The sequence below is a fragment of the Sinocyclocheilus rhinocerous genome, unplaced genomic scaffold, assembly GCF_001515625.1.
Source record: "Sinocyclocheilus rhinocerous isolate Xijiao unplaced genomic scaffold, SAMN03320098_v1.1 scaffold265, whole genome shotgun sequence".
Classification (NCBI taxonomy): domain Eukaryota; kingdom Metazoa; phylum Chordata; class Actinopteri; order Cypriniformes; family Cyprinidae; genus Sinocyclocheilus; species Sinocyclocheilus rhinocerous.
In genome coordinates, this window is record NW_015645861.1 from 542,444 (window position 1) to 552,704 (window position 10,261).

The 10,261-nt window shown below is 37.9% G+C and overlaps 1 protein-coding gene across 1 annotated transcript in view; it reads right to left on the minus strand.

The window, feature by feature from the left end:
- The window catches only part of LOC107706933 (NT-3 growth factor receptor-like), a 109,183-nt gene that overhangs the window by 98,002 nt on the left and 920 nt on the right, over nucleotides 1–10,261 (minus strand). The gene's annotated exons all lie outside the window — the stretch shown is intronic.

Sequence of the window (10,261 nt, forward strand, 5' to 3'; positions counted from 1 at the left end):
GAAAGATGTATTACTCTTATCTGTATGACCAGTATGACCAAAAATGAGGGAGTATTTTAGGAGCAAGTGACGCACTTGCGCCTCCATCTGTCGCGCTACTGTTCAGCTCCACACTCCACACAGACACAAGAGCGCACATTTTTCTAGGTTAACATTAGATCGAGCGGCCATGTAAAGTTGCTAATACTTACATATTTCAGATGATAAGCCATATTTGAGGTCGATGAATGATAGGCGAGCATTTGGATGTCCTGCCCCGATGTACTGTATTACCACATAGACCAGCCGTTAACGATCTGTCCATCACGGACTGCGTGACTTCACCCGTGGAATTTATTTATTTTTATTTTATTTTTTTCTGCAACTAAGCGACTAATAAAATTTTGGTCGACCAAGCCTCTTCTAGTCGACTATTAGGGGGCAGCCCTAAACATTAACATGTCATTCTGTTTACTCAAAAACATTAAAAAGCACTTCATTTGCACATTTATTCTCCTGATTCAGCCCTATACGCAAAGTGTGCTGAGAACTAAAAATCGACTGCCCTTTTCAGTTGAAGAAACTCAAATGATTCTTGTAGTCCCAAAACAAATGGATGAAGTAAATAATTTTATTGTTCAAAAGTTTGGGGTCAGTTAGATGTTTTGTTTTGAAATAAATTAATACTTTTATTCAGCAAAATGCATTGAATTGATCAAAAGTAACCTTTTTGAACAGAAATGATGTTCTTTTGAACGTTCTGTTCATCAAATAATCCTTAAAAATATGAATCACGGTTTCCACAAAAATGTTACGTAACTGTTTTCAACATGGCTAATAATAAATGTTTCTTGAGCAGCAAATCAGTATATTAGAATGATTTCTGAAGGATAATGTGACACTGAAGACTGGAGTAATGATGCTGAAAATTCAGGTTTGCATCACAGGAATACATTACATTTTAAATTATATTAAAATAGAAAACAGCTACTTTTAATTGTAATAATATTTCACAATATTACTGTTTTTACTGTATTTTTGGTCAAATAAATGCAGCCTTGATGAGCAGAAGAGACTTTCAAATACATTGAAAATGTATTACCAACCATAAACTTTCAATGTGGATACATCGATGAGTGCAAAATGAGTCAAGCACTGTACATTTTAGTCAGATAGTGTACATATGCTAAAAAATAATTAGACACACCAATATAAAGAGCAAGAAAAAGTGTTCCATAAATACTAATTCAGTGAACACGTTCTGTGAAACACAACATTAACGAAAGAGTTAACATGAGAGAGAAGGACTTTATGCAACAGGAAATCAGAGAGAGCCTCCATCACTGCCAAGAGGAGCTGAGAGAAAAGGAGCAGCTGCAGGGGCCGCTCAGCCAAATCAATATAGAGAACTTGAGCAGTTCACCGTCAACAAATTCAGTAGACGCAATGAAAGACTGCAGGTTTTAAAAGCCAACAAATTCAATACAAAGAGGTGGTCTGGGACTTGGAAAATTCAGGTTTGCATCACAGGAATACATTACATTTTAAATTATATTAAAATAGAAAACAGCTACTTTTAATTGTAATAATATTTCACAATATTACTGTTTTTACTGTATTTTTGGTTAAATAAATGCAGCCTTGATGAGCAGAAGAGACTTTCAAATACATTGAAAATGTATTACCAACCATAAACTTTCAAATGTGGATACATCGATGAGTGCAAAATGAGTCAAGCACTGTACATTTTAGTCAGATAGTTTACATATGCTAAAAAATAATTAGACACACCAATATAAAGAGCAAGAAAAAGTGTTCCATAAATACTAATTCAGTGAACACGTTCTGTGAAACACAACATTAACGAAAGAGTTAACATGAGAGAGAAGGACTTTATGCAACAGGAAATCAGAGAGAGCCTCCATCACTGCCAAGAGGAGCTGAGAGAAAAGGAGCAGCTGCAGGGGCCGCTCAGCCAAATCAATATAGAGAACTTGAGCAGTTCACCGTCAACAAATTCAGTAGACGCAATGAAAGACTGCAGGTTTTAAAAGCCAACAAATTCAATACAAAGAGGTGGTCTGGGACTTGAAATGTATTACCAACCATAAACTTTCAAATGTGGATACATCGATGAGTGCAAAATGAGTCAAGCACTGTACATTTTAGTCAGATAGTGTACATATGCTAAAAAATAATTAGACACACCAATATAAAGAGCAAGAAAAAGTGTTCCATAAATACTAATTCAGTGAACACGTTCTGTGAAACACAACATTAACGAAAGAGTTAACATGAGAGAGAAGGACTTTATGCAACAGGAAATCAGAGAGAGCCTCCATCACTGCCAAGAGGAGCTGAGAGAAAAGGAGCAGCTGCAGGGGCCGCTCAGCCAAATCAATATAGAGAACTTGAGCAGTTCACCGTCAACAAATTCAGTAGACGCAATGAAAGACTGCAGGTTTTAAAAGCCAACAAATTCAATACAAAGAGGTGGTCTGGGACTTGTAAATGGCTTTTAACCAACAAAGCCAAAGGCATGATATGTGGTAGGGAGCATTAAATAAATCCACTGGTTATAAAGAAAGATGGACATCCGTGATATGGAGAAAAAAATAGAACGGACATCATAGAATGAGTCTGTAATTCGACTTAAATCATATTAAGCATCAATATTTGGGCAAAATGGTAATATAATCATTTTTATCAATGCATTTGTTTTAGATTTCAGTGCAAAATATGGTTATAAATGATCCATGATCTGAAACCTTTTGGTAGATCTGTTCCTGTCTATCTCAAATATATAAAATAATACATTTAGGGAAGCACTCAGAAAAAACTTATAGCCTTTATGTTTCCCTCAGAAAAGAAGACTTATAGACCAAAGGCATGATATGTGGTAGGGAACATTAAATAAATCCACTGGTTATAAAGAAAGATGGACATCCGTGATATGGAGAAAAAAATAGAACGGACGTCATAGAATGAGTCTGTAATTCGACTTAAATCATATTAAGCATCAATATTTGGGCAAAATGGTAATATAATCATTTTTATCAATGCATTTGTTTTAGATTTCAGTGCAAAATATGGTTATAAATGATCCATGATCTGAAACCTTTTGGTAGATCTGTTCCTGTCCATCTCAAATATATAAAATAATACATTTAGGGAAGCACTCAGAAAAAACTTATAGCCTTTATGTTTCCCTCAGAAAAGAAGACTTATAGAGACAGAGCACATTTAGGCCACACCCTAAATGTGGGGGGGACACACCCCACAGGGGGGGACATGACAATCCAACGCTCTCCATTGACTTTGTATTGGGGGAAGCTGCCTCCTTGTCATTTTTGACTTATAACAAAAAAACAGAACAATGCCTAAAAGCTGCTATGTGACAAGAAAAAAACGCTCATTTTTGGGGGGTCGACAGCTTATAAAAACGTAGTTCTGGGTTTTTTAGCTTGTTTACTGTACACCTTGTCACATAGCAGCTTTTAGGCATTGTTCTGTTTTTTTGTTATAAGTCAGAAATGACAAGGAGGCAGCTTCCCGTAATACAAAGTCAGTGGAGAGGGTTGGATTGTTTCCCCCGATGGGCGTGGTTTTCAGATTATCTCGTTTATCAGTAAATTCTGTGAAAAGATAATGTTTTGTCCTTCACAAAGCATCTGGTTCAGTGTTTCAAAGGTTCCACTTTCCTATAAAATAAGCACCAATAAAATGACCATCAATATTACGGTTCAAAATTTTGGGGTCAAGATATTTTTAAATGAATTAATACTTTTAATCAACAAGGATGCATTAAATTGATCAAAAGTGAAAGTAAAGACTTTTATAATCTAACAAAAGATTTATTTTTCAAAACTTTCTATTGATCAAACCTTTCTGAAAAAGAGAACCACTGGACTTGTTGGTGGGCTCTTTTGACTAACTACCTAGCAACCACATAGTATTTTTGCTCTAGAAATCTGCTCTAGAGAAACACACAGCTGTAAGATGGCTGGAGTGACGGATGCATGTCTTATAAGAAGCTATTTTGACTAGACGACTGGCGTATTCTCAGGGTCATTAGAAACTCTTATGAGTTTTATAACAAGCACTGCTGGCTGCCAAAGACAGTCGCCATAGCAACAAGCTCTCTGATGCGGCCTGATGCAGGGGGAGGGGTTTTGTTGCCGCTGTGCGCTTTAAAGTGTCAACACCCACAACACACACTCAAAAACACACACGCGTACACTCTGACTGAGGCCTTTGGGCATTAGTCCGTTTTTTATTTGAAACTCATAGTAATTCAACCATTCAGTTTCTGCTTCAAGAGCTTCTGATGGAGTCTTATTAAAATGTGTTGCATAAGTCAATCTATGTAATTGCACATCTTTGTGGGTGTTACTTAAAGGTGAAGCATATTAAAGTGCACTTTTTTCTGTTAAAAATGTTTTTAAAATGTTTTTCAGTAGTCTGTTTCAGGAGTCTGTGGTGCTATCAAAAAAACACCCTGACATGGCAACACAGGATCAATATGATGATACTCAGAGCAGTAACTGATTTCATGTAATCTGTATTAAGTAATTCCAAAAATTAAGTACTTGTAATTAGATTAAATTGCATTTTTAAATACTTGGAATCAGACTACAGTTACTGTATTATTGATTACATATTATTGACTTGATAGCAATAAATTATTCATAATTTATTGGTTCTCCCTAAATCTTCTTTTTCATCTTTTAAATAAATTTGCTTTTCAGTAAACTCATAAACCCCCTGCAGTTCCTAAAGTTTGGGAAACCTTGACATAATTAATATTTAATGCACGTCACGTTGTCAGTGACAACAAATGGAATATATTTTCTTTTTCTTTGCATTTTTACATTCAATATGGTACAATATTATCCTATTTAAATCAATGTGATAAACAAGTTAGTTCAAAAGTAATCAAAAAGTAGTCTGATTATATTGCCTAAAATGTGTAATGTAATGGATTATGAAATTTATGAAACTAACTACAATTTTTGTCACGTAATATGGAATCAGTAATGGATTACAATTAGTAAGTAATCTACCCAGCTCTGATTATACTTAACAGCAGAATATATGTGCAGTTTTCCTTGAAGCAAAAGGCATTTTATCCTAAATATCAACTTTTTAAAATATTCATTACAAGTTAGCAAGGGATCATTTATAAAATAATCTCAGACAAGATTTTTCTGTTAAAAAAAAAGTTTTTCTTTCGCTAGAGAAATTATCTTTATTTTCAGAAGGTCACAACATCTGAGAAGAAGAAAAAAAATCTTTGTAAACCTACAGACTTATCTAATTTGTCCAAGAATAGTCCAAGAAAAGAAAAGTTCAAATTGAGACAAGTCATTTTTGCCCCATGTTTTTGCTGCTGTGCCTTTAAGAAACACTTTGCTTTTTGTTGTGGGGTCCAAATATTTTTTAACCATCTTATCCAAAATCCAAAAGCCATGCATACTATGAAATTGCAACACAGTCTGAGCTGAAATATGCCACATAAATGAATTGTCAGACTGAAATGATCAGGCACTTTGTTAAAAATAGAAAATAACAAAGATTTATTTATTATTTATTAAATTATTAAATTATTAAAATATTATTAAATTATTTAAAAAAAGATAAAGATAAAAAATAAAAAAAAAATCTAACATTGGGATTGTTAAGAATGACAGGTGCTACACACAGTTAGGAATAGCACAAGGTTTGGCAGACTTTTCCATATTTTATGGCTTGATGTTTAGGAATAAAATCTCTAGTGCTTTCTCCTTTTAAACTCACCATGACCAGACCAGCCAAATGTCTGCACAAAAAACATCATGTAACTGCAGACGGTCTAGTGTTAAAGGAATAGTTCACCTAAAAATGAACATTTGCTGAAAATATATTCAACCTTAGGCCATCAGCTTGTTTCTTCATCAGAACAGATTTGGAGAAATTTAGTATTACATCACTTGCTCACCAATGGATCCTCTGTAGTGAATGGGTGCCGTCAGAATGAGAGTCCAAACAGCTGATAAAAACATCACAATAATCCACAAGTAATCCACAACACTCCAGTCCATTAATTAACATCTTGTGAAGTGAAAAGCTGCATGTTTGTAAGAAACAAATCCATCATTATGGAAAATACGAGTCCATAATCCATAATATTGCTTTCTCCAGAAGTCCACTCCTTCTTGTCCTCAAAATCCACACACATATTTGTTTAGAAATGTTTTGGGATGTTTTCGCTTATAAACTGTGCTTGATCTGTGCATGTTTCTTTTCTGGAAATATAAGAGAGATGTATTTTTCACTGGAGAAAGCAATGTTATGAGCAAAGGACTTGTATTTTAGCTGGAAGTAATGTTTTAATGTTTCTTACAAACACACAGCTTTTCACTTCACAAGACATTAATTGATGGACTGGAGTGATGTGGGTTACTTGTGGATTATTGTGATGTTTTTATCGGCTGTTTGGACTCTCATTCTGACGGCACCCATTCACTGCAGAGGATCCATTGGTGAGCAAGTGATGGAGTGCTAAATTTCTTCTAACCTGTTTTGATGAAGAAACAAACTCATCTACATCTTGGATGCCCTAAATTGTCAGCAAATTTTGATTTTAAGTGAACTATTCCTTTAATGCATCTGTAGGTCATCAGAAAGTTGTGGAAGTTCAGAAGAGTTGATTTTGCAGACTCATTTCAATAAGCAGTGTTTCTGGGAAAGAAGTTTTGAGTTGTGAAAGTTACAGTACATTTTCATAGTACATCAAACTCATTTCTTTCAAAAGATCAAGGAAAATGTGATTGCTCATCGTATGACCCCTTTAAGATAATGACAAACCTGCAAATTCAAAGCACTAGATCTCTATTCCTGTCTGTTGGACAGGAGATTTACTACAGTACAGCCCTTACACTGGTCTCATCTTCATTACTGCAACTCACTGTTGGCTGACGGCCCAGTATGAGCAATAAAATGTCTGCAGCACATGGAGAATGCTGCAGCCCAGCTGATCCTAAACCAGGCCAGATATTCATATGTATTTCCTCTGCTATGAACCCGCTATTGATGCCTGGATCAAGTTCAAAAAGCCCAACAATGCAATCGGTCGGGTGACGTAGCCTGGTGGTTACTAGTGTACACTGTTTTTAGTATTAAATTAAATACAGTACATTTAGAATGGACATTTGAAGCAATGCATTCTGGGATTGCTTTATCCTGAATGATCAAAGACTGCTGCCATATAATTAGATTAAATTAAAGGTTTAGGTTTCTTCAGGCTGCATAATCTTGTCGCCTCCTATTTAGTATTTGTAACAGACTACTTTTCAAAAGAAATTCATTCCTTTATTCAGCAAGGATTCATTAAATTGTTCCAAATTAACCATAAAGACTTTAACATATTACAAAATTCAAATAAATGCTGTTATTTTTTAATTTATACTCATCAAAGAATCCTGATTGTTGATCCTGAACTGTTTTCAACACTGGTAATAAAAAGTGATGTTTCTTGAGCAGCATATCAGCATATTAGAATGATTTCTGAAGGTTCACTGATGGTGATGAAAACAAATGAACACTTTTTCTCCCCTGTTGTTGGTAGACCACAGCAGCAATTTTCTTAAATGGAACTGAAACACTTTTGCAAGTCTCACCAGATAAGAGAGTCTGCTAAATGCCTTCACTGTAAATCTAAATGTTTTGGTGTTTTGTGCAGAGCCACCTGCATATTTCAGGAGCTGCTCTTTTAAAAGGTCATCTTTCAGCACTGTGAAGAAAAATGTCAGTGCAAATTGAACAGGGCGGATGGTAGTTAACGAATTAAGAAATAAATTAATTTGGCACCAGTTGTGTAGGAGCCACACTGAATTTATTGAAAAACTGAAAAATGTATCAGTCTAGGAGAGAGATACAGAAATAATCATGCCTAAAGAACATTTGCATTTTCCAATTCTGCACTCCCAAACATATGCAAAAGACATTTTTCTGTCCGTTTCACAGAAAAGCATTGATCTCAGACTGTCACATAGTCATTTGATGGAAAATTGCTGCAACAGATGCAAATTCAAATGTAAGATTTAAAGAGTACCACTGTAATACCATGATCATGTACCGCTGTGTATCATGTACTGTAAATACCATGTGACATGAATATGGTAATCAACGCACTATACAGTCTTAAAAGCTCTGAGCACAACATTATACTTTATCAGTGGAAAATACATCTAAGGATATACTTCTACAATAGAATTCAGAGGAAATGAGACTGTATATAACCTCACTATAATCAGTGATATACAGAGGAGGTTTATGAATCATCATAATGCGCTCACAGGCATTCTGCTACTCACTTCTGAAGCAACTGTTTACATCTGGGTCAGTGAGGGTACGATTTCAATACTGCTCTTCAATCAGAGATTGAGAGGCAGGCCAGTGATTCAGTGCTAATAACAGGAACCACACATTGTCACATGTGGGGGTGGACCACTCTGCTGATGTAATGGGTCGACAGAGACGTGAGGCGTGCAGATCCATTTGCAAAGCTTTATTCACAGACATGGTCAGAAACAGGCAGGGTCAAAACACCAGCAAACAGGTATGGCACAGGAGAGACAAAAGAGTAATCCAAGGACAGACGTGATAAGTCTCCGGTGAACAATATCCAACAGACAGATGACAATCCAGGCGAGGTACAAACAGAGTCCAAACGACAAGACAAGAGAGAAAACCAAGACAAGCAGAAGATCAGGAAACAGGCAATAAGGCAACACGACGTGTCTAGACTTAGACTAGAACTAGAAATTAGGACAGGGAACTGGCTCCATAAAGTGCTACCATTAGGAGAGCGATAAACGCAAACAATACTCGGCAGTTTGAGAAGGATCTGAGTGAGTGTAATATAGTGTGTGTGTGTGATTGGTTACAGCTGTGTGCAATCAGTGCAATGGATGATGGGAAATGTAGTCCGTGGTGACGTGTAACAGTCTGTGTAGTGAGAGAGTCAATATGATGGACGAGTGACCTCTGGTGGTGATCGGACGCCCCCCCCCCAGGGCCTATATTGAGATAGGTGGCTTCCAGATGCTCCTATCTCAATATAATCCAGGAGGGCGGTGGAGCGGAGGCGGAACAGGGGGAGGGACGGAGGGCCAGGTCCACGTGGAAGTGGAGAGACCGGGGACTGAGGCAGAGCCGGCAGAGCAGGGCACCCAGGCGGAACCAGCAAAGCAGAAAGCCAGGGTGGAACAGGGAACCAGGGCGGAGCAGAGAACCAGGGTGATGCCGGCGAACCAGGAAGCTAGGGCGGAGCAGGGAACCAGGGCGGAAGCCGGCGGAGCAGACAGAGCAGAGGACCACCACGACGGAACAGATGGAGCAGAAGACCACCAGAGCAGGACAGAAGACCACCACAGCGGAGTAGACGGAACAGAAGACCACCACGGAGGAGCATAAGACCACCAGGCCGGAGCAGACAGAGCAGAAGACCACCACGAAGGAGCAGATAGAGTAGAAGACCACCAGGCCAGAGCAAATGGAGCAGAAGACCACCACGGAGGACCAGACTGATCAAGAAACCATGGCAGAGACTCAGACCTAGGAAAAGCAGAGACAGACAACACATACGGAGTATTCACGGCCCCAAGGACCGAGGCAGGAAATGTGAAGAGTTCAATAACAGTCTCCTTGGCCATGACGGACTGGGCTGACAGTTCATAATTAGACTCACTGACTAGGATTGGTAAGACAGACAGTTCAGCAGACACATTTGGGGAAATAGAACAGGCAGACAGTTCATGAATGGATTCAACAGCTATATTTAGACCAGCAGACTGTTCCGATTTAGTTTCCTTGACTGAAACTGGTAAGACAGTTGGTTCTGAGCTAGACACACCTTGGAACACTGAACAGACACAATTCCTCACTAGGATCACTAACTGACATTGGCAAAACAGATAATTCAAGATTGGGTGCATAGACAGAGAGAGAACTAACGGGCAACTCAAAATCACATGTGTTGGCTGAAACTGTACAAATTGATGGTTCAGAGTCATTGGGGAAAACTGGACCGGAAGACAATTCAGAATTGGACTCATTAACTGGGACTGGTGGAGCAAATTCATTGACTGAAACAGGACTGACAGAAAGGTAATTTACGCGACAGGTTGGATTGAGAGTTCATAGGTGGCCTCCTTGGCCGGAACAGGACAGGCAGAGAGTTCACAGACGGCCTCCTTGGCCGGAACAGAACAGGCAGAGAGGGCATAGGCGGCCGCCCTGG